The sequence below is a fragment of the Staurois parvus genome, unplaced genomic scaffold (assembly GCF_062004578.1).
Source record: "Staurois parvus isolate SC_StPar_1 unplaced genomic scaffold, SC_StPar_1.0 ptg000140l, whole genome shotgun sequence".
Lineage (NCBI taxonomy): Eukaryota > Metazoa > Chordata > Amphibia > Anura > Ranidae > Staurois > Staurois parvus.
The window spans coordinates 476,088-501,280 of NW_028317936.1; the positions used below are offsets into that span (position 1 = coordinate 476,088).

General features: G+C 45.0%; 1 protein-coding gene across 4 annotated transcripts in view; it reads left to right on the forward strand.

Annotated features, from left to right (window-relative positions):
* The first annotated feature begins 233 nt into the window (after positions 1-233).
* Positions 234-25,193, forward strand: part of FLNA (filamin A) — a 178,321-nt gene continuing 153,361 nt past the window's right edge. For all 4 annotated transcript variants that reach the window (XM_089673530.1, XM_089673532.1, XM_089673531.1 and 1 more), the window contains exon 1: positions 234-389. The gene's annotated coding sequence lies outside the window, so the exon portion shown is untranslated. The remainder of the gene's footprint in view (positions 390-25,193) is intronic.

The window sequence follows — 25,193 nt, forward strand, 5'->3', positions numbered from 1 at the left end:
TCCCTCCTCCTCACTCTGAAGGGGTTAACATTCCTTAGGAGCAGGCATCCCATTTTTTGCCTTGAGGCTGTGCAGAAATTCAGGCTTCTGAGAAAATGAAGGCTGACCTCATCCAATGCTCGGGGGGCGGGGTTCCCAGCTCCTCTACAGGCTGCCATAAACTCCCCCTTCTTTTTTTTTACTTTGCTATTTTACCAATTAAGGCTTTCTCAATCTCGGAGAGAGAGAGAGGAGAGGGAGACCAAGGGGGTGTCATTCTATTGACAGGGCGATTGGAAGGCATTCCCCCCTGCGCGTAGGAGAGCGAACAGGGAAACGCACCGACACGCAGCAGTAGCAGCGCTCCATCCTCTCTGCTAAAGTCTACTGTGGAAAAGGCTCCTGCAAAGGTAAGCTGATGGTCCCGCACTGTCCCAGTCCCTGGCAGGAACATAGAACACCCAGACTGATCTGTCCATGGCATGGGACTTCACTGTGGAGTGCACCAAGAAGATGCGTATTAACGCACACTGTGCCCCTATCCTACCAATGGTGTGCATATGAGCCCACTACCATCAATGTCATCAGGCACCTGGACGACACTTTTGAGGAATGACTTCAGCTTGGTTGTCAGGCTGCTAAGACAACACAAGTCATGTGAAAAGTGACAGCAGCATGCTGCCTGCAGGTTAGCTATGTGGACCGACAGCAATGTGTGCCTGGAGATGTCCCTGACAGCTTGATCAGTGTCAGAGGGGTTGGGGAGCTGTATGTCACTACACAGCTGTCACTTTATTGTCCCCAGAGTCCTGAGCCACTGCCTCCTTGGCAGATTATAACTGACTCCAGCCATCTACTCCTCCAGTTGTATGGAATGCTGCACCCCTGGTATTTTATAAATGTTAGCTCTTTGGGTTAGCTTTTCATCGTGACTGCAGGGCATAATCCTTTACCAAACCCAGCCTCTTAGAGAAGACATTTTAGGGTTAGGTTCTCAATTACACCCAGGTTATGATTAGTTGTAGATTTGGTTCTGCAGCCACAGCAAGATATGATCATTTTCCAAACCCAGCCTCTTAAAAGGGACATCATAGGTTTAGATTCTCATTTGTAGTCAGGTAATGGTTAGCTGTAGATTTGCTTACTTTTACTGTGATACTAGTTCAGTTCATATCTCAAGGAGATGCTGGGATGCCTTGTTTCCTATATCAGCTCAGTTTATATCTCAGGAGATGCTGGGACACCATGCTGTATACAGCAGCTTGTTTCACATATAAGGGGGTGTGGGGTTGCCAAGATTTATACGGCAGCTCAGTTCACCTCCTAAGAGATTCTGGGATTCAATGCTTTTTATGGCAGTTCAGTTCACATCTTAGATGATGCTGTGATGGCATGCCTCACACAGCAACACATTTCACGTCCCAAGAGATGCTGGGATGCCATGAATCTCTTGGGATGTGAATTCAACTGCTGTATGAAACATGGCACCACAGCATCATCTCAGATATGAATTGAGCTGCTATATATAGCAGCTCAATTCATATCTGAGATGATGCTGGGGTGCCATGTTCCATACAGCAGTTTAATTCACATCCCAAGAGATGCTGGGATACCAGACTTCATATAGCAGCTCAGTTAATTCAGTAGATACAGGGATGCCATGCTCCATACAGCATCTCAGTTCATCTCAGGAGATACTGGGTTGCCTTGATTCATATAGGAGGTTATTTCACATACTAAGTGATGCTTGGATGTTGTGCTTCATACAGCAGCTCAGTTCACATCTTAGGAGATGCAGGGCTGCCATGTTTCCTACAGCAGCTCAGTTCAAATCTCAGGAGATGCAGGGCTGCCATGTTTCGTACAGCAGCTCAGTTCAAATCTCAGGAGATGCAGGGCTGCCCTGTTTCCTACAGCAGCTCAGTTCAAATCTCAGGAGATGCAGGGCTGCCATGTTTCCTACAGCAGCACAGTTCACATCTCAGGAGATGCAGGGCTTCCATGTTTCGTACAGCTGCTCAGTTCACATCTCAGGAGATGCAGGGCTGCCATGTTTCGTACAGCAGCTCAGTTCACATCTCAGGAGATGCAGGGCTGCCATGTTTCGTACAGCAGCTCAGTTCACATCTCAGGAGATGCAGGGCTGCCATGTTTCGTACAGCAGCTCAGTTCAAATCTCAGGAGATGCAGGGCTGCCATGTTTCGTACAGCAGCTCAGTTCACATCTCAGGAGATGCAGGGCTGCCATGTTTCGTACAGCAGCTCAGTTCAAATCTCAGGAGATGCAGGGCTGCCATGTTTCCTACAGCAGCTCAGTTCACATCTCAGGAGATGCAGGGCTGCCATGTTTCCTACAGCAGCTCAGTTCACATCTCAGGAGATGCAGGGCTGCCATGTTTCCTACAGCAGCTCAGTTCACATCTCAGGAGATGCAGGGCTGCCCTGTTTCCTACAGCAGCTCAGTTCACATCTCAGGAGATGCAGGGCTGCCCTGTTTCCTACAGCAGCTCAGTTCACATCTCAGGAGATGCAGGGCTGCCATGTTTCCTACAGCAGCTCAGTTCACATCTCAGGAGATGCAGGGCTGCCCTGTTTCCTACAGCAGCTCAGTTCACATCTCAGGAGATGCAGGGCTGCCATGTTTCCTACAGCAGCTCAGTTCACATCTCAGGAGATGCAGGGCTGCCATGTTTCCTACAGCAGCTCAGTTCACATCTCAGGAGATGCAATGCTGCCATGTTTCCTACAGCAGCTCAGTTCAAATCTCAGGAGATGCAGGGCTGCCCTGTTTCCTACAGCAGCTCAGTTCACATCTCAGGAGATGCAGGACTGCCATGTCTCATATAGCAGTTCATATCACATCTCAGGAGGTGCTGGATTGCCATGCTCCATACAGCAGCTCAGATCACATCCCAGGGGTTGCCATGTTCTGTAAAGCAGCCTTTAAGAAGACGCTTGCTTTCTGACATTTGTCACCATTCTTGTACAAGGTTAGGTTAGAAAATCCAATGTAAACTAAAAATGCTTAGCCTTTAGTCTGACCCTCAGGCTACTTTTTGCTATAAGCTGGAGTGAAGTGAAGCAGTTCTCCAAAGAAACCTTTTTTTTTTAATTTCTCCAGACAAGTTCTATGATCAAACATCATTGTTTGCTATGGGTAACAGCTTCACCTTTGTGCCAGGCTTAAGATGCTGGGTTATATACAGTAAGACTAACACAGCGTCTTGTGGCTCCTCTCCTAACCCTTAAAACTGCTGGAGGCGACAACCTGTAGTTTTGGTGATTTACATTAGTGATGTGTCTTTTTAGCATCTGTGATATGTGGGTAATCATTCATGCTTGATCTCATAGTCCCACAGTTACCTGTGAGCCGCGGATTGCTTGACAGTATTTTAGAGGCATATATGCTAGAAAAAGACAGATTACCCCACGCTGATGTCATGTACTGGGGTTTCAGTGTTTTCTTGTTTTGTCTGAACTTTATATGATAGAGATTTTCAAAGGGTAATTATTTTATTCTCTAATTCACTGGTAAAATGAGACAGTCTGGTTCCTATGGGTAATGGTTTTACTTTTGCTACATTTCTTAAAAATGAACCCTGCTAATTTTTAACATATCTCATTTGTCATCTCTACATCCAGTCATGGCTCGTGTAGTTAGAAGAAAGCATTGGAGACTCTCCCTATAACAGTGTGCAGGATTTGGCAAATGTTGCAAGAACCTTAACAATTCCTGATCCATGACTCATGAGTGCTCTGTATTTGCATTATATTCTTGAATGTAGTCTGTTCATTCACTGTCTTAACACAACAGTGTACCACGCTGAGCGCAATCACTGGCTGCTATGTGAGAACTACAGGAAAATCAATAGAAGTTCAGCTGCTGCCCACAGAATCTGAACTGGTTCCTGATTTGGGTTTCCAAGCACAGGTAACAAAAAGCTAAAATCTGATTGGGTGATGAGGACAAAAGCTCTGCTGTTGAAAATAAAAGAGCAATAGCGCCTGTTTTAATCTAAGTTAATAATAAGCCTTAGTTCAGAAGTTAGTGTCTTTGAACTGGAAGATCTTCTGATCCTAGTACAATTAACAATCATTTGAAAAGATGGAAGGGCAGCCTCTGAGTTGTGCGCAACAACCAAAAAGCTCCTAACGTTTTAGTAAAAAGTGACAACTGTAATTTGGCTACAACGAGCAACACAGACACTTTTCCTGTAGTATCTACAAGCAAACCTAACAATTTATTTATCATTCAGGTACAAATTCGTGGAATGTGAATTTGATACTTGTACTGTACTAATAATGCTGTCACCTTCACTAGATGTCGTCTAACCCAGCCATTCTCAACAAGGTTCTGTGGAACTTTAAGGTTCTTCCAGAGGTTGTTAAGGGTTCCTTAATCTGTGTCTGATTGGCCTCCTATTTTATGGTATCTGCATAGGTCTGGGGTCAGTACCACTTGGCAGAGCCAACTGTATGACTCCAGTGATCTTTTAAGCTGACCATAAGGGTAGCATTCTGACCACCAGTGTAAGGGTTGTGTTTGTCCCACTGGCCACCAATGTAAGGAGCATTTTTTCTATTGACAACCAAGATAAACTGCATTCTTCCCTCTAACCACCAATGTAAGGAACATTCTTCCCATTGACAACTAATTTAAAGAGTATTCTTCCCATTAACAATCAATGTAAGGATCATTCTTCCCACTGACTACCAAGGTAAGGAGTAATCTTCCCACTGACAATCAATGTAAGGAGCATCCTTCCCCCTGACAAGTGTCTTACTGATCACTAATGTAAGGAGTGTTCTTCACATTGACCACCAATATAAGAGGCATTTTTTCCATTGACCACCAATGTACAGAGCATTCTTCCCAGTGACAACCAATATAAGTAGTAATGTTCCCATTGACCACCAATCTACGGAGTATTCTTGCCACTGGCCACCAATGTAAAGGGCTTTCTTCCCACTTACCGCCCATGCAAGGGGCATATTTCTCACTAACCATGGATGAATTTGTTTAACTGGGGGTTCCTCAAGACCTGAAAATTACTACAGGGGTTGCCCTGGGGAAAAAGTTTGAGCAGGGATGCTCTAGCCCAGTGATGGCGAACCCGTGGCACGCGTGCCACAGCCGGCACGCCGAGCCTTATCTGTGGGCACGCCAGGAGAATCCAGCGGCGCGCTGTCTTCCCGGCTGTAGTGTGCGTGACAGCCGGGTCCCAAGTGCGCATGCACAAGAAGCAGTGCTCTTTGTGAATGGTAAGGCGGTACCTGGGACACATGACAGATCCCAGAAGCCGCCGGACCAATCACAAAGCGCAGCGCTTCTCGCGCATGCGCACTGGGCATCCGGCTGTCTGACGAGCGCCCACACTACAGAAGTCGGGAAGACAGCGCGCGGCTGGATAGAGGAACAGGTAAGATAAAAAAAAAACTCTGCGGAAGTAAGAGCGGGTACCTGTCAAATTCAGGTACCCGCTCCCCCTCCCTCCCCAAAGGTCAGCAGTCATCTCTGTACTGTCCGCAGTCTCTGGTCATCCCTGTGCTGTCCGCAGTCTCTGGTCATCCCTGTGCTGTCCGCAGTCTCTGGTCATCCCTGTGCTGTCCGCAGTCTCTGGTCATCCCTGTACTGTGTCCGCAGTCTCTGGTCATCCCCTGTGCTGTCCGCAGTCTCTGGTCATCTCCTGTACTGTGTCCGCAGTCTCTGGTCATCTCCTGTACAGTGTCCGCAGTCTCTGGTCATCTCCTGTACTGTGTCCGCAGTCTCTGGTCATCTCCTGTACTGTGTCCGCAGTCTCTGGTCATCTCCTGTACTGTGTCCGCAGTCTCTGGTCATCTCCTGTACTGTGTCCGCAGTCTCTGGTCATCTCCTGTACTGTGTCCGCAGTCTCTGGTCATCTCCTGTACTGTGTCCGCAGTCTCTGGTCATCTCCTGTACTGTGTCCGCAGTCTCTGGTCATCTCCTGTACTGTGTCCGCAGTCTCTGGTCATCTCCTGTACTGTGTCCGCAGTCTCTGGTCATCTCCTGTACTGTGTCCGCAGTCTCTGGTCATCTCCTGTACTGTCCGCAGTCTCTGGTCATCTCCTGTACTGTCCACAGTCTCTGGTCATCCCTGTACTGTGTCCGCAGTCTCTGGTCATCCCTGTACTGTGTCCGCAGTCTCTGGTCATCCCTGTACTGTGTCCGCAGTCTCTGGTCATCCCTGTACTGTGTCTGCAGTCTCTGGTCATCCCTGTACTGTGTCTGCAGTCTCTGGTCATCCCTGTACTGTGTCTGCAGTCTCTGGTCATCCCTGTACTGTGTCCGCAGTCTCTGGTCATCTCCTGTACTGTGTCCGCAGTCTCTGGTCATCCCTGTACTGTCCGCAGTCTCTGGTCATCCCTGTACTGTCCGCAGTCTCTGGTCATCTCCTGTACTGTTCGCAGTCTCTGGTCATCTCCTGTACTGTGTCCGCAGTCTCTGGTCATCCCTGTACTGTGTCCGCAGTCTCTGGTCATCTCCTGTACTGTGTCCGCAGTCTCTGGTCATCCCTGTACTGTCCGCAGTCTCTGGTCATCCCTGTACTGTGTCCGCAGTCTCTGGTCATCCCTGTACTGTGTCCGCAGTCTCTGGTCATCCCTGTACTGTGTCCGCAGTCTCTGGTCATCCCTGTACTGTGTCCGCAGTCTCTGGTCATCCCTGTACTGTGTCCGCAGTCTCTGGTCATCCCTGTACTGTGTCTGCAGTCTCTGGTCATCCCTGTACTGTGTCTGCAGTCTCTGGTCATCCCTGTACTGTGTCCGCAGTCTCTGGTCATCTCCTGTACTGTGTCCGCAGTCTCTGGTCATCCCTGTACTGTCCGCAGTCTCTGGTCATCCCTGTACTGTCCGCAGTCTCTGGTCATCTCCTGTACTGTTCGCAGTCTCTGGTCATCTCCTGTACTGTGTCCGCAGTCTCTGGTCATCCCTGTACTGTGTCCGCAGTCTCTGGTCATCCCTGTACTGTCCGCAGTCTCTGGTCATCCCTGTACTGTGTCCGCAGTCTCTGGTCATCCCTGTACTGTGTCCGCAGTCTCTGGTCATCCCTGTACTGTTAATTAGTTTGCACTACTGTACGAGTTGTTTTTTCGAAACCAAAAGCTCGATATTCAGGTTTCATTGCAGTGTTGGCACTTTGAAAGAAATAAGTTGGTTTTGGGTTGCAGTTTGGGCACTCGGGCTCAAAAAGGTTTGCCATCACTGCTCTAGCCTATACCGAAGGGTGCGACTTTTTGTTACAGTAGCTAAGCGGAGTCTGTGTTAAAGAATAGATAAATTGAAAAAAAAACTAGAGACTTGAAATGAGAACTTCATTAAGTACTTCTTATACCTTTTTTCAGATCTGTGCAGTGCTTTAGATGGAATTTAGTCAGGTTTACCTGAACATTCATTCCCATGGAAGATGTTCTTTCCTAGAATCTGCACCACCAAATAACATATAATGTGAACATAAAGTAAATCAAAATAATGCACATTTCATAGCAATTCTGATTCAGCACTAGATGCTACGAGTGAAAATGACCTAAAATAAAGGATTATTCAATGTGTTTTCCAATAGAGACCCCTCTTTGTGTGGCAGAATAGAGGGACCCTGTCTCCTGCTTGCTCCCTATTCCTTCAGGACCAGGCTCTAGAGTGTTAGATTTTTCCACAGTGCCACTGATGGTGAAACCTGGTATTGCATTGTACATCAATATACACAGTTATAATTCTGTAGCAAGATATTGAATGGCTATAGATGGGCAGATTTCCTGTATCGACTGAGTGTAGTCTAAATAAGTCATATATGGAACGTGAAGTGAACAGGGTCACTTTGAAAGAATTTTCAGCATTGTGAAAAATGTCCTGTTATTGATTTTGAAAGGTTTCATTGTGCACATGCTGGACATAATGTCATAATAAGGTGGTTACAATTGTTCAGTGTGTACTAGAGCGCAATCATTTTGTGAACATGTGGATCTTGTTCTTATCTACAAGATACTCCCTCTATGACCATTTAAATTTGTTGAGAGAATGTGAAATGCAGCAGTATGAAGGTCCAGGTGTTGTTACCAGGGGAGGGTAGTGTGTTTTAATTATAGGTTAAGAATGAATTCTTTTTTCTTACATTCTGTACAATACTTTAAAAGATCAGTCCACACTAAAGTGATATTTTAGTTATAGGTTGAGCCAAATCAACCCTGGCGTCTTATATGTCCTGGAAACTCCAACAGTGAAAACTCCCTGCTAAAATTTCCTGACAGTGTGGGAGTTTTAGGTGTTCCCACCTACCTTTGCATGTTTCAGCAACCCCCTCTTTACATTATAAAATAAATAAAGCAAACAAGCAGAGTGGGAGCCTCTCAGAATTGGAACATTAGATAGGCAGACCTAGGAACTGAAGGGCAGAGACCTTATCTCCCTAAAAGGAATGCCCACACAAATCTTTTTTAGTTTTGAATAGAATGGGGATGGGTTAGGACCACCACCAGGTTTTTGGTGCTGGCCATGGCTCTATCAGAAGGAGTTTCCCTTACTTTTGGTCTTAGTGAACACTTTTTCAGAAAATGGAAAGTGAGTGAAAATCTGCAACAGGGACAAATAAAATGCTAAATGGTTAGCATTTCCTCCTGGCAGTGCTAGGGTCGTTGGTTCGAATCCCAACCACGGCACCACCTGCCTGGGGTTTGCATGTTCTCCCTGTGCCTGAGTGGGTTTCCTCCAGGTACTCCGGTTTCCTCCTACGCTCCAAAGACATGCTGCTAGGTTAATTGGATCCTGTCTAAATTGGCCCTAGTATGTGTATGTATGAATGTGAGTTAGACACCTTAGATTGTACGCCCTTTGAAGGTTAGGGACTGATACGAATGTACAATAAATACGTAAAGTGCTGCATAAATTGACGGTGCTATAGAAGTACCTGAAATAAATAAATAATAATAAATGCTGACAGGGGTTTTAGCATAGATCCTTCTTTTGGGACCAACTCCCTCTGGTTCCTCTTTCCTCCTCCATTGTCCCTCTTTTCGGGCTGACATAGAGACTATTTTAAGTGAATGTTACTCAAAGAATAAGATTCAATATCCATATTGTTTTGCTGTTATGGGTCTTTCTAAATTTTGTCTGTCATTTTTTTTTACATTTGTTTGTACTGAAAAACTGGTGATCCTGCCATTTGGTTCCTTTTTCAAACTGACTATGTCAAGCTCAGAAGCAGATCCATGCTGACATGGTCAGTTTGCGTCCCTGGAATAACAACTGAGCTTACAGGATGCTGTAGAGAGGCATGACATGCCTGTATTTCCCATAGTCATTTTTTGACCACACCCCCTGCCTAGCCTTGCCTGTGTTGATTGACAGCAACTGCTTCCGCATAGACAAGGAATGTACTTCCCTGCCTGTATGTGAGGTCACCGGCTTCCTAGAGTGGCTCTCTCTTTCTCTACTATTTAGAAGTGGGACCGAGAGATGGCTGTACGGTCCAAGAATTCCAATTAAAACTTTATAAACAGGTCCAAGATGAATGTTTATGACTATATAATTGAAATATGGTGGACAAATATTAGTTCCTCCAGGACAGGAAATGAGGCAAAATCTTTCTAATGGAACCCCAGATAGCAATAAAACCAGATACTACCCAAAAGTATAAAGATACATTTTGGCTGGACAAACACTGTCATTTTTGAAGTGGAAAAAATAAAGAATCGTGTATCAGTTTTTTGCTGCGTTCTGGCCATGTTTGGTATTACTTTAATGCAAAGAGATAAACATCAATAAAGTAGAGAAATGTTACTATCAAATTTAACCGATTGCACAATTGTGTGGAATTATTTCATAAATAGTTACACTGGAGTCTGAACGTATGTAAGTGGAGAAAAGCGTTACTGCACAACATCCCAATATTTAATTATATTTTTGAATTTACGTTTAGTCGTTTATTTTCTGTAAGAGCAAGATTCACCACTTTAGCAACAATAAAAGTGTAAGAAAACATTTTTTGAACAGCCTAACTTCAAAATATATTTACAAAATAATGTGTTACATTTATTATATTGTATTTTTATAATATATTTTTTATGTTATATTTTAAAATATATATTTTTGAAACACAATCCAAATATTTAGAAACTCACTTGAAGAGTTTATTGCAGCATTTTAGTGTAAGAAAACACTTTATTTACCTTTCAACTTCAAAATAATATGGGGATGAAATGTGAACTAAATACAGTATGTAGTCATTCATTTTGTGGAAGAAGCTACTGCAGCTTGCATGCTCTGTTCACACCTCATCATATTGCTCCACAACTCATGTATTTTTGTGTGTTGAAGCACATTTTGGCACATTCAAAATGTATGGGCTGTATCGCATCTCAGTGCATTGAAAAATGGTTCCTACTGCATTTTGTTTGCAGTGCAATGCACATTGTGCAATGCGCTGCAGCACAGGTGCATTGGTGTCCTATTCAAAATGCACCACACTGGTGGTCAGTGGAACTTTGCCCCCTTGTGCTGGTAGTCAGTGGAAGATTGCCCCCTTGTGCTGGTGCTCAGTGGAACTTTGCCCCCTTGTGCTGATAGTCAGTGAAAGTTTGCCCCCTTGTGCTGGTGCTCAGTGGAACTTTGGCCGCTTGTGCTGGTTGTCAGTGGAAATATGCCCCCTTATACTGGTGCTCAGTGGAACTTTGCCCCCTTGTGCTGGTGGTCAATAGAACATTGCCCCCTTGTGCTGGTGGTCAGTGGAAGCTCTGTCATTGTGTTTTTCTTTTAAGGGAAAAGATGTAAATGTATGGGGTTGTTTTTTTCTAAACTAAAACATCAGTATTCAGGTTTACTGATCAGGTGAATGATGCTGCACCACACTGGTGGTCAGTTGAACTTTGCCCCCTTGTGTTGGTGCTCAGTGGAACTTTTCCTCCTTGTACTGGTGCTCAGTGGAACTTTGCCCCCTTGTGCTGGTGGTCAGTGGAACTTTGCCCCCTTGTGCTGGTGGTCAGTGGAACTTTGCCCCCTTGTGCTGGTGGTCAGTGGAACTTTACCCCCTTGTGCTGGTGGTCAGTGGAACTTTGCCCCTTGTGTTGGTGGTCAGTGGAACTTTGCCTCCTTGTGTTGGTGGTCAGTGGAACTTTGCCTCCTTGTGTTGGTGGTTAATGGAAGTTTGCCTCCTTGTTCTGGTGGTTAGTGGAACTTTGCCTCCTTGTGCTGGTGGTCAGTGGAAGTTTGCCTCCTTGTGTTGGTGGTTAGTGGAACTTTGCCTCCTTGTGTTGGTGGTCAGTGGAACTTTGCCCCCTTGTGCTGGTGCTCAGTGGAACTTTGCCTCCTTGTGCTGGTGGTCAGTGGAACTTTGCCCCCTTGTGTTGGTGGTCAGTGGAACTTTGCCCCCTTGTACTGGTGCTCAGTGGAACTTTGCCTCCTTGTGTTGGTTGTCAGTGGAACTTTGCCCCCTTGTGTTGGTTGTCAGTGTAACTTTGCCCCCTTGTACTGGTGCTCAGTGGAACTTTACCCCCTTGTGCTGGTGGTGATTGGAACTTTGCCTCCTTGTACTGGTGCTCAGTGGAACTTTGCCCCCCTTGTGCTGGTGGTCAGTGGAACTTTGCCCCCTTGTGCTGGTGGTCAGTGGAAGTTTGCCCCCTTGTGCTGGTGCTCAGTGGAACTATGCCCCCTTGTGCTGGTGGTCATTGGAACTTTGCCCCTTTGTGTTGGCGGTCAGTGGAACTTTGCCTCCTTGTGCTGGTGGTCAGTGGAACTTTGCCCCTTTGTGTTGGCGGTCAGTGGATTTTTGCCTCCTTGTGTTTGTGGTCAGTGGAACTTTGCCTCCTTGTATTGGTGGTTAATGGAAGTTTGCCCCCTTGTGCTGGTGGTCAGTGGAACTTTGCCCTTTTGTGTTGGTAGTCAGTGGAACTTTGCCTCCTTGTGTTGGTGGTCAGTGGAACTTTGCCTCCTTGTGTTGGAGGTTAATGGAACTTTGCCCCTTTGTGCTGGTGCTCAGTGGAACTTTGCCCCCTTGTGCTGGTGGTCAGTGGACCTTTGCCCCCTTGTGCTGGTAGTCAGTGGAACTTTGCCTCCTTGTGCTGATGGTCAGTAGAATTTTGCCTCCTTGTGTTGGAGGTTAATGGAACTTTGCCCCCTTGTGCTGGTGGTCAGTGGAACTTTGCCACCATGTGCTGATGGTCAGTGGAACTTTGCCTCCTTGTGTTGGAGGTTAATGATACTTTGCCTCCTTGTGCTGGTGGTCAGTGGAACTTTGCCTCCTTGTGTTGGTGGTCAGTGGAACTTTGCCTCCTTGTGCTGGTGGTCAGTGGAACTTTGCCTCCTTGTGTTGGTGGTCAGTGGAACTTTGCCTCCTTGTGATGGTGGTTAGTGGAACTTTGCCTCCTTGTGCTAGTGGTCAGTGGAACTTTGCCTCCTTGTGATGGTGGTCAGTGGAACTTTGCCTCCTTGTTTTGGTGGTCAGTGGAACTTTGCCTCTTTGTGTTGGTGGTCAGTGGAACTTTGCCCCTTGTGCTGGTGGTCAGTGGAATTTTGCCCCCTTGTGCTGGTGGTCAGTGGAACTTTGCCCCCTTGTGCTGGTGGTCAGTGGAACTTTGCCCCCTTGTGCTGGTGGTCAGTGGAACTTTGCCCCCTTGTGCTGGTGGTCAGTGGAACTTTGCCCCCTTGTGCTGGTGGTCAATGGAACTTTGCCCCCTTGTGCTGGTGGTCAGTGGAAGCTCTGTCATTGTGTTTTTCTTTTAAGGCAAAAGATGTAAATGTATGGGGTTGTTTTTTTCTAAACTAAAACCTCAGTATTCAGGTTTAATTGCAGTGTTGGCATTTTGTGATAAATAAGTGGGTATTGGGTTGCAGTTTGGACACTCGGTCTCTAAAAGGTTCGCCATCATGTACCTAGAAAGTTTGCAGTGTAGCCATGCTCAAACACATTGCACACCCTTCTTGACCTAGAGGAGAATACTTGTGCTGCAAGAAATACAGAGGAGGTTAGTTTACCTTACAAGAAGTGTGACAAAAGGCCAATGTTTATAACTGCGTAATCCAGCTGCACTGTGTGAGATTGAATTATGTCACTGCATGACATAGAAGTGAACTGAACTTGGCTAACAAAAAAAGAAATATGAGAGTAAAGGTATAGAAAATAGTTTTAGGTCTGCTAATCCGCAATTCAAGCTCATCGCAGGACCCGCCCTTTGCGGGTCATTCAGACTTTCCGGATTTACTGTAACAGTAGGTCACAATTTTTGTAATTATCAACATTTACCCTTAAATTAGGCTTTGTGATGTACTGTGCTTCTGTGAAAACACACACAGAGCCGGCTCAGGAGCGAGCACAAACGCCTGCCCCCACAGTCAGTGACAGTGGTGGAGCTAAATATGTTGTAATTCTTTTTGTGGAAGAAATTATTGCATCTTGCAGGCTCCGTTCACACCTCATGGCATTGCCCAGCAACTAGTGTTTTTGTGTGTTGAAGCACATTGTGGCACATTTAAAATTAATAACCTGTAACGCACTTCAGTGCATTGAAAAATGGTTGTTACTGCATATTTTCGCAGAGCACGTTGTGCAATGCGCTGCAGCACAGGTGTGTTGGGGTCCTGTTTAAAATGAATGGCTATGCACCTATGTTGCATTACCACTTGTGGTAATGCATGCAGTTTGCCATGCGTTACTGCAATGGGCTGGTGTGAACGGGCCCTTGAAACAGATGAAGCGTATGACAATGATTTATGACCTACTTGTCTAAAAGTGGGATTTCACTCTCTCAGTCAACACTATTTTTATGCTGCTAGTTTTAGTAAATAGATAGGAAAGTACAGTATATTATATTTATGAGTTTTAAACTTTGTTTTTCTTCAGTTACTTCCTTGTTTCAATGCCTAGGCAAATGATGTCATACATCACAGGAGGGGGTGGAGGAGGGGTTTTCAGGAGGGGAGGAGGTGCTTTCTCAGCTTAACACATCCTCCTGCTTGCATGCCTGAGCTAAGGGTAAATGATCCTAGGAAGAAAAGCTACATAAATCATCTGCCCTTACTTAAGATGGCTACTTCTAGAAATGTTAGAGGGTGTTTTTCAAACTGATTTTTCAGCAAAAAAAAGCATGCAGATTTGTGGTGCTCAGATGCAGTGTAGTTCTGCTTTAAGCTGGCCGTAGATGAATCGGAATTTGAATTCATTCAATTCAGCAGGAACTAGCAAAATTTCAATCCAACTATGGCTGCTCCTGTTCCAGACGAGTTGATCTAGTAATCGACTCCTCCCGAATGGGACTGTTGGTATATTTTCTTTGTTTTGTGCTTGAAAAATCTAAGCCAGTAAGGAGGGAGTGGGGGGTGGGGCTGAGCCACAATGTTTGTAGACACACAGAGCTGGCTCGGGAGCGAGCACACACGACTGCCCCCACAGTAAGTGAACTACCAGAGTCACAAAGGTCGCACTTGCAGCAAGGATGTACTGACGGTATACAGAGGATGCTGGGTGTATGGAGGCATACTGGGGGATAAAGGATGCTGGGAGGTGCAGAAGTGTGTGTAGAAAGTGCAGCATGGTGCAAGGGCTTACAGAAGTGTGCTGGAAGGTACAGGGGTGTGCTAGGGGTACAGGGCTTATTTGGGAGGTACAGAGATGTGCGGGGGTTATAGGGTGCAGAGGGATACGGAGGCATTCCGGAGGGTGTAGAGATGAGCAAAGGGGTATGGCATTAGGTGGCTCTTGTAGAAGCAAGCCCATTTTAAATGGCCCACAGCTAATTAAGATACATTCTCTTCCTACAATAGCTGGCTGGCACATAGCAAAAAAAAAAAGGTTGGCAACTATGCAGGAAGAAGGCCTTCTGCAGAAAGGGTCCCGTTGCAGGATTGTAAAAAAGGGCTCCACGACCGGAGTGAAGGGCCCTGGGATCAGTGAGAAGGGCCCCATGACTGACAGAAAGGGCCTCAGGACAGGGTCAGGGGGGCCTTTTGTGGTTTCTGGCACCGGGGCCACTGAAGGTTCTAGTTACGCCTTTGGTAAACGACTTGCTATGGTGGGCAATCAGTGGTGGGGTCGCCTGGAAGACCCAAGAAGAGGTGGATCAGTGCTGCTGTTTACAAAACTATTACACAGAGCCGGTATATATAACATCAGGATTTAGCCCTGGTTCACACCGAATGCGACTTTGAAATTGTGCTACTATACCTGAAGTAGCGCGATTTCAAAGCCAATGGTCACTGTGATTTCATGTGCAGCTTGCCGATATCTGCGACTCTATGCACGGATGTCAATGCAGGTTGCACATGAATTCCCTAAAAATAGTGCAGGAACCTTTTTCAAAATCGGAGCAAGTCGGAGTTGCACCGATTTGAATGGTTCCATAGGCACAAATAGGGTGCAACTTTTCATGTGATTTTGAACCATCAAATCGCATGACAAATTGCATTGGTGTGAACAAGGGCTTACAATTGCTTTAAATATCCTGCTGGTACATAATATTACCCGTTGATTTGCCAGAAGTGCACTCAGCCTCTAAGGCCTCATTCACATGAGCGCACTACAGCTACAACAAGTATTTTAAAGTGGGAAAAAACGGAAAGAGGAGAAAGAGGCAAATAAAAGATCTGTTTCTTTTTAATATCGAAATAAAAGAAGGAATAAAAGTGGATCAAAACGTGAAACTTAAGACTCCTGTGTGCAACGCTTTTACTCATGTACAAATCAAAGACTAATGTTTCAAAGCCTCCTTTCTAATACGTCCTTTCCAAGCTTTAAATAGTCATGTTGCAATGAGAACATTTCAGCACTTGAGTTCGAGTTCCCGTTTGAGTTTCCTCCCCTAAAATTCCATGTTCTGGCTGCACCCAGGCCTGACCTCTTCTAAGTTCTGTCAGAGTGATGAAGTCAGCGTTTTCCTGGAGGAAATGTTATGGTTCTCTAATAATATGCGGCAATTAACTGGAGCTTTGTATATCAGGAACACCACATGAGACTAAGTGCTGCTAGGCTTTGATAGCTTTCTGCTTGGAAGGAAAGATGTTTTGCTGCTGTGTCAAATTCTAGTGTCTCCTAATTATTCTTTTTGCAATATTGTACTGGGAATGTTTGGCAGAGACACAACACATTCCTGCTGCTAGGATGAAGATGAGTGTCTGTTTTCTTCCTTGTATGGTACATAATAAGTACAGATCTTGTAGGTTACCTAAGGGTTGCCCACACTCTGCAATTAGCGGGGGACAGGGGCGGACTGACCATTTGGAAACGAGGGCCCGGGGTCAGTAGGGGGCCCCATGAGATGCCCTTGGTACCTTTTTCATAGGCTTTTTTGAGTTTGGGCAAGGACAGGGGCCCCATGATCCCCTATTGCCGGGGGCCCCATGAGTTGTCAGTCCGCCCCTGGCGGGGGAATTAGTCCCCTGCACACTGAACATTTTTACAGCTGCTGTTTTTTGGCTTTTGGCCTTTTTTTTTACAGCCACTAAACCCCCCAGCATGTTATCCTATGTGTCCATGCACACAGAGGGTTTAATCAGTGTTTTTTGGTAGGGGCGTAGAAAAACTAGAACTCGTGGGTTTCTAGAGGAGTTTTTTAGCTGTAAAAATGCTCTAACGCTGTAAAACGCGGCAAACCAGTGTTTATGGGCGTTTTTTTTTTTGCAAAAATTTTATTTATTTTTTTTGTGTAAAAAAAAACCCACTAAAAAATACTAAAAAAACACAAATGCGGAAAAACACGGGTGAGTGCTAATGCAAAAACGCTGAAAAACTTGCATTTTTGATGCGACTTTACACAGCTAACGTTACCAACGTTATTAAAAAGTCAAGTGTGCATGGAGCCTTAAAGCGGAGTTCCACTCACCCTGTCAAAAAATAAAAGTCAGCACCTACAAAAACTGTAGCTGCTGACTTTTAAAAAACAGCCACTTACCTGCCCCTCGGTCCCGTGGTGTGTCCCCCGCAGCCCGTTTCACCAGCCATGCTGTATTTCAGGAGGCCAGCATCTTCATTGTGGGCACCCGGCTGTGATAGCTTGCGGCTTCACAGCCGGGTACCCACTGCGCATGCGCAAGAAGCACTGCTCTTCATGAATGGTCCTGTAGTCTTCTGGGACCTGTCACGTATCCCAAAAGACTACAGGAAGGAAGGGAGGGAGGACACCTTCTGTTTCCAATCGCCTAGGCGATCGGACCGAAAGTAGGAGCGGGTACCTGTCAAATTCGGGTACCCGCTCTCCCCCCCCGCCCCCCAAAGGTGCCAATCCTTAATGGGGAGCAGTCATTAAAACGTAACTTCTCCTTTTGGGTGGAGCTCCGCTTTACAGAGTCCTCAGCAACGGTCATGGTTAAAGTATGTATGAGTGCATATATACCGAAAGTAATGCAAAAGTGGGCATACCTTTTTTATTGACTTACATTGATTGTTCAAATTTCCCATGATGGTCGATTCATTCTTCTTCTTTTTCATTGCAAATAAATAATGGAATCCAAGCAGACGCAACATGCCGTCATTGAGTTCTTGACGAAGGCGGAGTGCAGGCTGTCCATCATCCAATGAAGGCTACAGATTACACCACTGATGAGCAATGTCTTGTCACTGGTGACTCTTGTCAATGGTGTAATCTCCATAAACATTCTATAGCCTTTTGTGGATCTTGGACAGCCTGCACCCCTCCTCCGTCAAGAACTCAATGATGGCATGTTGCTTCTGCTTGGAATCCATTATTTACCTGCATTGCAAAAAAAGAAGAGTTACTATAAAGGAAGAGTTAGGGCTTGTTCACACTTGACTCAAAATACTAACTCTTAACAAATGCACATATAGCATTAATGCGCGTTAATAGGTGTGTTTGACTCGTATTTAACGCTTGTTAGAAATGTTCCCCAAATGCCGTATGTGCATTTTTTGCGTGTTTGATACATGTTAAGACCACACCACAAATGCTTATAATAAACTATAAATTTATTAACAATCGCACCGTAACCATACTGCAAATGCTTGCCAGGGCATTTGCGGAGTGCTACCATAGACTTGAATGGGAGGCGCTGAAAGACTTTTGTCTTTCAGACTCAACATGAGGCTTCCAATGTGCAGCAACGCAATGCTAACGCTTCTTGTTTTGATAATGTGAACCATATGTCCATAATATCATTTAAGTCTGCATTTGATGAGCATTAAAAACACCCCTCCTGCTTTCCTTGCCATTGTGAACTAGGCCTAACTCTACCAACTTGTGGAATTAGAAGAACCTAGGTAAATTAATAAAAACATTATACCCAGTTTTGCATTACTTTTGGTACAGCCGATATATATATAGGCAATATTTGTGGATAGAGTTGGGTAATAGTTAAAACTCTTCTTGGTCTATTTTTTTTACTGTATATCTTTCTCCTAATTTCTTGTCTCGGAGACATAAAAGACATAAGAGGAAATATCTACAATGTGAAAGGAATTCTCCTCTCAGACTGTTTCATCAGCACAAGTGACCCCATTGGAAGAATTCCCCTGTATGCCTGTTCTGGTGACAACTTAAAATTTTAGACAAGAGAAGGGAGGGGATATTGGAGCGTAGTCGGGTGTCAGGTCACTCCCAATTCTATAATATGAACAGGAGCCAGGCGCTGTGTAGTTTTGTGATAAAAGTAATACACCTTATATGGAAGTGTGCCTTTAATAATTCATACGGTAAAAAATAAATAACCAGCTTGTGACTTTAAGAAGCCAGGTTCCAAGATGGACGGCCCGCCCGCTCAGAGGGAAGCAGTGGAGTAGAATACCTGTCAGTGCAGGGACCACGTGTACCCGACGTCCCAGCGCCCTGGATGACGTCACCACGATGTGCGCGAAACATGTTGTCCCGGCATCTTCGTTCTACAGCTGCGGCTCCAGCAAGAGTTCCCCCCCTCCGTCTCTCCACATCGTGGTGACGTCATCCAGGACGCTGGGACGTCGGGTGTATTACTTTTATCACAAAACTACACAGCGCCTGGCTCCTGTTCATACTTCCCACAAACCGATGTGTTTTTACCATGGCAGCAGTGAGTTTTTTCCCCACCAATCACAGTTAACATATACCATTCACTCATTTCCTTTGGGACACATCTGTGTGCTTTTATCCAGACTGTTCTTCCCAATTCTATAATACACTAGTGTCATGTCCTAGTTAACCAGAAAAAAAAGGGGGAAAAAAAGGGGAAAACTTAAAATTTTAGATTTTACCTTAAATTTTGTTCCAGTGGTCAAGGTCATCTGGACAAAGTGAAAGTAGAGTGAATCTTCCTAATGTGGACACAGACAGAAATTTTTTTTTAAAGGAGGGCAGGTTCCACTGGGTCCCAAAAAAACATCAGTTCCTATTGGTTTGTGTGTGGTTGAGTATCTTAAAATGCGCTCAGTTTATTAGGCTGATCACCAATACTGAAGATCACGTAGGAACGCTTCCGATAAGAACCAACAAAACAAGAATGGAACACCACACCCAAAGTTAGAGTCTAAACACAAATTTTATTCCATTAAAACAGTTGAATATTTTCTAAACAATTATCCAGTGAACTTTGGGAGACAAAGGGTGTCCTCATCATCAGGGCTTAACATTTATTGAATGAAAGTGGGGTTTGGAGAACAAGCAATGGAGTAAATAATTAGTGTAATGTGCACAGCAGCTTAGGAAATGTGAAAAAGTACATTTTTTGAAGGGTATTTGGGATTCAATTTAGAGCCACAGAATCATCCAGAGTTTCTATCGTTAATTCAGTCACATACAGTGCTGAGGCATTGGTCTTGTGGTTTCTTTGAGAAATTAAGTGGTTGTAAACCTCAGATATGAAATGAACAAAGCATATCCCTCTATTGTGTGTACTTGTCTCAATCCAGAGCATTAAGTGTCATTTCTGTCTGCTGCCTCATTCCTTCCTCATAAGCTGAATCACTTCTGACAAATTTTCCTGACACCAAAAGAAATATAGTGACGGGAGGGCACAGCCTGTGATTGACAGTCTCATCTCTGTTCCAATGTGCTGTGTGAAGGAGGTGTGTCCCTTCCCTTCAATCAGCTCTCAGAGCTCTTCTTACTGATGTAACTTCAGCTCCCCACCCCCTGCTTTTCAGAACTGAGGGATCCTGTGTAAATTCAGCACTTCGTCTGTAAAATCTGCAGTAGATAAACAGATGCAACATATGTAGTAGGATTTGTTTCATCTCTGCGTATCACCTGAGGCCAGTCACTTCATTAAGTATATGTAAGGGTTTACAGGCTCTTTAACCACTTATCCGCCACCCTGTAGCAGAAATACTGCTACAGGGCAGCAGGGCTGTGCAAAATCACGTATATATACGTGATTTTGCATTTGCGGGTAGGGGACTGGCGGCTTGGGCTGTCGATTACCAGGTCCCGGCCGGTGATTCCCCACCAGCATCGCCAAATATCACTAATGGGGGAGAGACCTGTATGTATACAATATAGATCTCTCCCCTGTCAGCTCTTGCACACTGCATAGTAGAGCCATACAAATCAGTGTGCTTACAATGTAAAGCACACACAAACAGCACACAGTAAAACAGCACACAATTAACCCTTTGATCACCCCAGATGTTAACCCCTTCCTGCCCAGTGTCATTATTACAGTGTCAGTGCTTCTTTATTAGCATGGATCACTGTATTGGTGTCACTGGGAATGTCAGTGACACCAAGTCAGTTCCCCCAGTGTCAGAATGCCCACGACAGTCCCGCTATAAGTCGCTGATCTAGATGCAAATGGAGAAACAGAAAAAGGGCGCACCGACCTAGTGCATTATCGTTTAAAATATTTATTGAAAAAACAAAGTAAGTATCATACTCACAATAGACATAAAAACACAGGCATGTCAAACTGAACAAGATGTATGATCCAAACAACATCTGAGTCCATACGACGGAACCCTGGATGACCAACTGGCTAACGCGTTTCGAGGACACAACCTCTTCCTCATAGCCCTGGGTTCTTCAGTTTGACATGCCTGTGTTTTTATGTCTATTGTGAGTATGATACTTACTTTGTTTCTTCAATAAATATTTTAAACGATAATGCACTAGGTCGGTGCGCCCTTTTTCTGTTTCTCCATTTGCATCTAGTGTATTTGGACCACCCCGGTCTGTTGAGGGCAGCAAGCAGTGCATATTCCAGAAAATTCCAGAACATTCCTATTGGGTCTACTGAGTCCTTTCCCTAGCGCAGGAGTAGAGTGTTTGTTGTGTTGGATAAGTCGCTGATCACCACCATTACTAGTGAAAGAAAAAAAAATTCCAGTATATATACCCCCATTTGTAAACGCTATGACTTTCACGTAAACCAATTCATTTACATGTATTGGGATTTTTTTTTTTTAGCAAAGACATATAGTAGAATACGTTTTGCCCTAAAATTACAGAATTTGATTTTTTAAATTTTTTTACTGGACATGTTTAATAGCAAAAAGTCAAAAATATTTGTTTATGGCGCAAAAAATAAAAACCACACAGGCGATCAAATAAATAGAAAGGTCTATTTGTGGGAAAAAAAGGACGTAAACTTAATTTGGGTGCAACGTTGCATGATCACGCAATTGTCATCATATCACTTCTTTGTATTTCAATTGTATGACTTGTATTCATACTGCATGCCTTCTCTAATCGTCTCCTCTACACTGGGAGAGATTATACATTACAGGCCCTTCAAGAGCTTCAGGCGTTCTTTCTCATTATGATAAAAGATGGATGTATCTTGGCGTAGATACAGCATGTTACTCACTTGATAGTGTCCTCCTGTCAGAGTAGAGATGTCATCGCAGTGTTAGGCTGTAGGTCCCGTTATACAGGCTGACATTTCTCCTGGCTCAGCTCAGGGCTGATATCTGACATGGTCCAGACTGCCGGTGGATGATAAAACAGTCAATTAACAAAGCTTTTCTTTCATGTCATTCTGATGGCAGCTTTGTTAGATGACATTTTTTAGTGTCTGCCATCAGCACGCAACTCAGGCCTGTGCATGTCCTATTTGATTGGCAAGGAATACATGTAAATAATAAAAAAACAATGATTCCCTATGAGAGAATTTTGTGCTAAAGTTTGGTATAATAGTCAGATGTAGTCAGACCTGACAGTAAGATTTGCTGAAGTCTGGCCAGGCTGCACCTGAAGTACCAGGTATGCTGTCTTGTGACCTTGTTGCTACCCTAACATAAAAACTGCAATCACCTTGTAAAAAAAGGCTTTATATATAATTTATATACTGTCTCTCTCTCTCTCTCTCTCTCTCTATATATACACACACACACTATACTGCCAAAAGTATTGGGGCACCTGCCTTTACACGCACATGATCTTTAATGGCATTCCTGCATTAGTCCGTAGGGTTCAATATTGAGTTGGCCCGCCCTATGCAGCTATAAATGCTTCAACTCTTCTGGGAAGGCTGTCCAGAAGGTTTAAAGGTTTAGGAGGGTGTCTATGGGAAAGTTTGACCATTCTTCCAGAAGTGCATTTGTGAGGTCAGGCACTGATGTCGGATGAGAAGGCCTGGCTCACAGTCTCCACTCTAATTCATCCCAAAGGTGTTCTATGGGGTTGAGGTCAGGACTCTGTGCAACCCAGTCAAGTTCCTCCAGCCCAAACTGGCTCATCCATGTCTGTTACTACAAAGTTGGGAGCATGAAATTGTCCACAATGTCCCCCGCTCCCCATTAAGGAGCGGGGGGGGGGGGCTGACAGGTACCCGCTCCTACTGCCTAGGCGATTGGAAACGGAAGGTGTCCTCCCTCCCTCCCTGTAGTCTTTTGGGACATGTGACAGGTCCCAGAAGACTACAGGACCATTCACGAAGCGCAGCGCTACTCGCGCATGCGCAGTGAGTACCTGGCTATGAAGCCGCAAGCTATCACAGCCGGGTGCCCACACTGAAGATGCCGGCCTCCTATAATCCAGGACAGCCGGTGAAACGACCTGCAGGGGACACACCACGGGACCGAGGGACAGGTAAGTGAAAAAAGTGTTTTTTAAAAGTCAGCAGCTACAGTTTCTGTAGCTGCTGACTTTTTTTTTTTATAGGTCGAGTGGAACTCCACTTTAAGAGTTTCCTTCACTGGAACTAAGAGGCAAAGCCCAACCCCTGAAAGTCAAACTCCACACCATAATCCTCCTTTCACCAAACTGTACACTTGGCACAATGCAGTCAGGCAAGTACCGTTCTGCTGGCAACAGCCAAACCCAGACATGTCCATCAGATTGCCAGACAGAGAAGCGTGATTTGTCACTCCAGCGAACACTTCTTCACTGCTCTAGAGTCCAGTGGTGGCGTGCTTTACACCACGGAATCCGACGCTTTGCATTGCACTTGGTGACGTAAGGCTTGGATGCAGCTGCTCAGCCATGGAAACCCATTCCATGAAGCTCTCTATGTACTGTTGTGCTAATCTGAAGGCCACACCAAGTTCGGAGGTCTTTAGCATGCGCTGACCCCGCTATGTAATGTTACGTGGCCTACCACTTCTTGGCTGAGTTGCTGCTGTTCCCAGTTGCTTCCACTTTGTTATAATCCCACTAACAGTTGAGTGTGGAATATTTAGTAGCCAGGAAATGTCACGGATGGACTTATTGCACAGGTGGCCACTGATCACGGGACCACGCTTGGAGTCACTGAGCTCCTGAGAGCGACCCATTCTTTTATAGATGTTTGTAGAAGCAGTCTGCATGCCTAGGGGCTTGATTTTATACACCTGTTGCCATGGAGGTGATTGAAACACCTGAATCCAATGATTTGGAGGGCTGGCCCAATACTTTTGGTAATATAGTGTATATACAGTTGTGGCCAAAATTATTCAACCCCCACTGAAATTGAGTGTTTTGGCCAGTTTGACATTGCTTTTGATCATTCAGTCATCTTGCTTACATTTACATTAAAGAGGCACTTGTAGGTCAGACAAATATAACATAACAGTTATAATGAAATAACCACAAATGTCTTTTCTGTGCTCACAGCATTATCAGTTTTATTCAACCCCCAAGTGACATTCAATCTTAGTACTTAGTACAGCATCCTTTTACAGTTATAACAGCTTTTAAACGTGAAGCATAGCTTGACACAAGTGTCTTGCAGCGATCTACGGGTATCTTCGCCCATTCTTCATGGGCAAAGGCCTCCAGTTCAGTCACATTCTTAGGCTTGCGCACTGCAACTGCTTTCTTTAAGTCCCACCAGAGGTTCTCAATCGGATTTAAGTCTGGTGACTGCGATGGCCACTCCAAAATGTTCCAGCCTTTCCTCTGCAACCATGCTCTAGTGGACTTGGAGGTATGCTTGGGATCATTGTCCTGTTGAAAGGTCCAACGTCTCCCAAGGCTCAGGTGTGTGACGGACTGCATCACGTTTCCATCCAATATCTCCTGGTACTGAAGAGAATTCATGGTACCTTGCACACGCTGAAGCTTCCCTGTACCTGCAGAAGCAAAACAGCCCCAAAGCATGATTGACCCTCCACCATGCTTCACAGTAGGCAAGGTGTTCTTTTCATCATAGGCCTTGTTCTTCCTCCTCCAAACATAGCGTTGATCCATGGGCCCAAACAGTTCTAATTTTGTTTCATCAGTCCACAGAACACTATCCCACAACTTTTGTGGTTTGTCCACATGGCTTTTGGCATACTGCAGTCGACTCTTCTTATTCTTTGGAGACAGCAAGGGGGTACGCCTGGGAGTTCTGGCACGGAGGCCTTCATTACGCAGTGTGCGTCTTATTGTCTGGGCTGAAACTTCTGTACCCACATCTGACAAATCTTTTCTCAGTTCCTCAGCAGTCACACGGGGACTTCTCTCCACTCTACGCTTCAGGTAGCGCACAGCAGTCGAAGTCAGCATCTTCTTTCTGCCACGACCAGGTAGCGTTTCAACAGTGCCCTTTGCCTTGAATTTGCGAATGATGCTTCCTAAGGTGTCTCTTGGTATGTTTAACATCTTTGCAATCTTCTTATAGCCATTGCCCTTCCTGTGAAGAGAAATCACCTCTTCTCTTGTCTTCCTGGACCATTCTCTTGCCTTCACCATGTTTGTAACCACACCAGTAAATGTCTAGAAGGAGCTGAGTATCACAGTCATTTTAAAGCTGCCTAATTGGTGCTTATTATGCTTGATTGCTGCTCGGTGACATCCACAGGTGTTTTCAATACCTGATGGAAAGCACCTGTATGAACCTCTGTTCTTCAGAGTGGTAGTCTTTAAGGGGTTGAATAATTGTGGCAATGAAGAAAC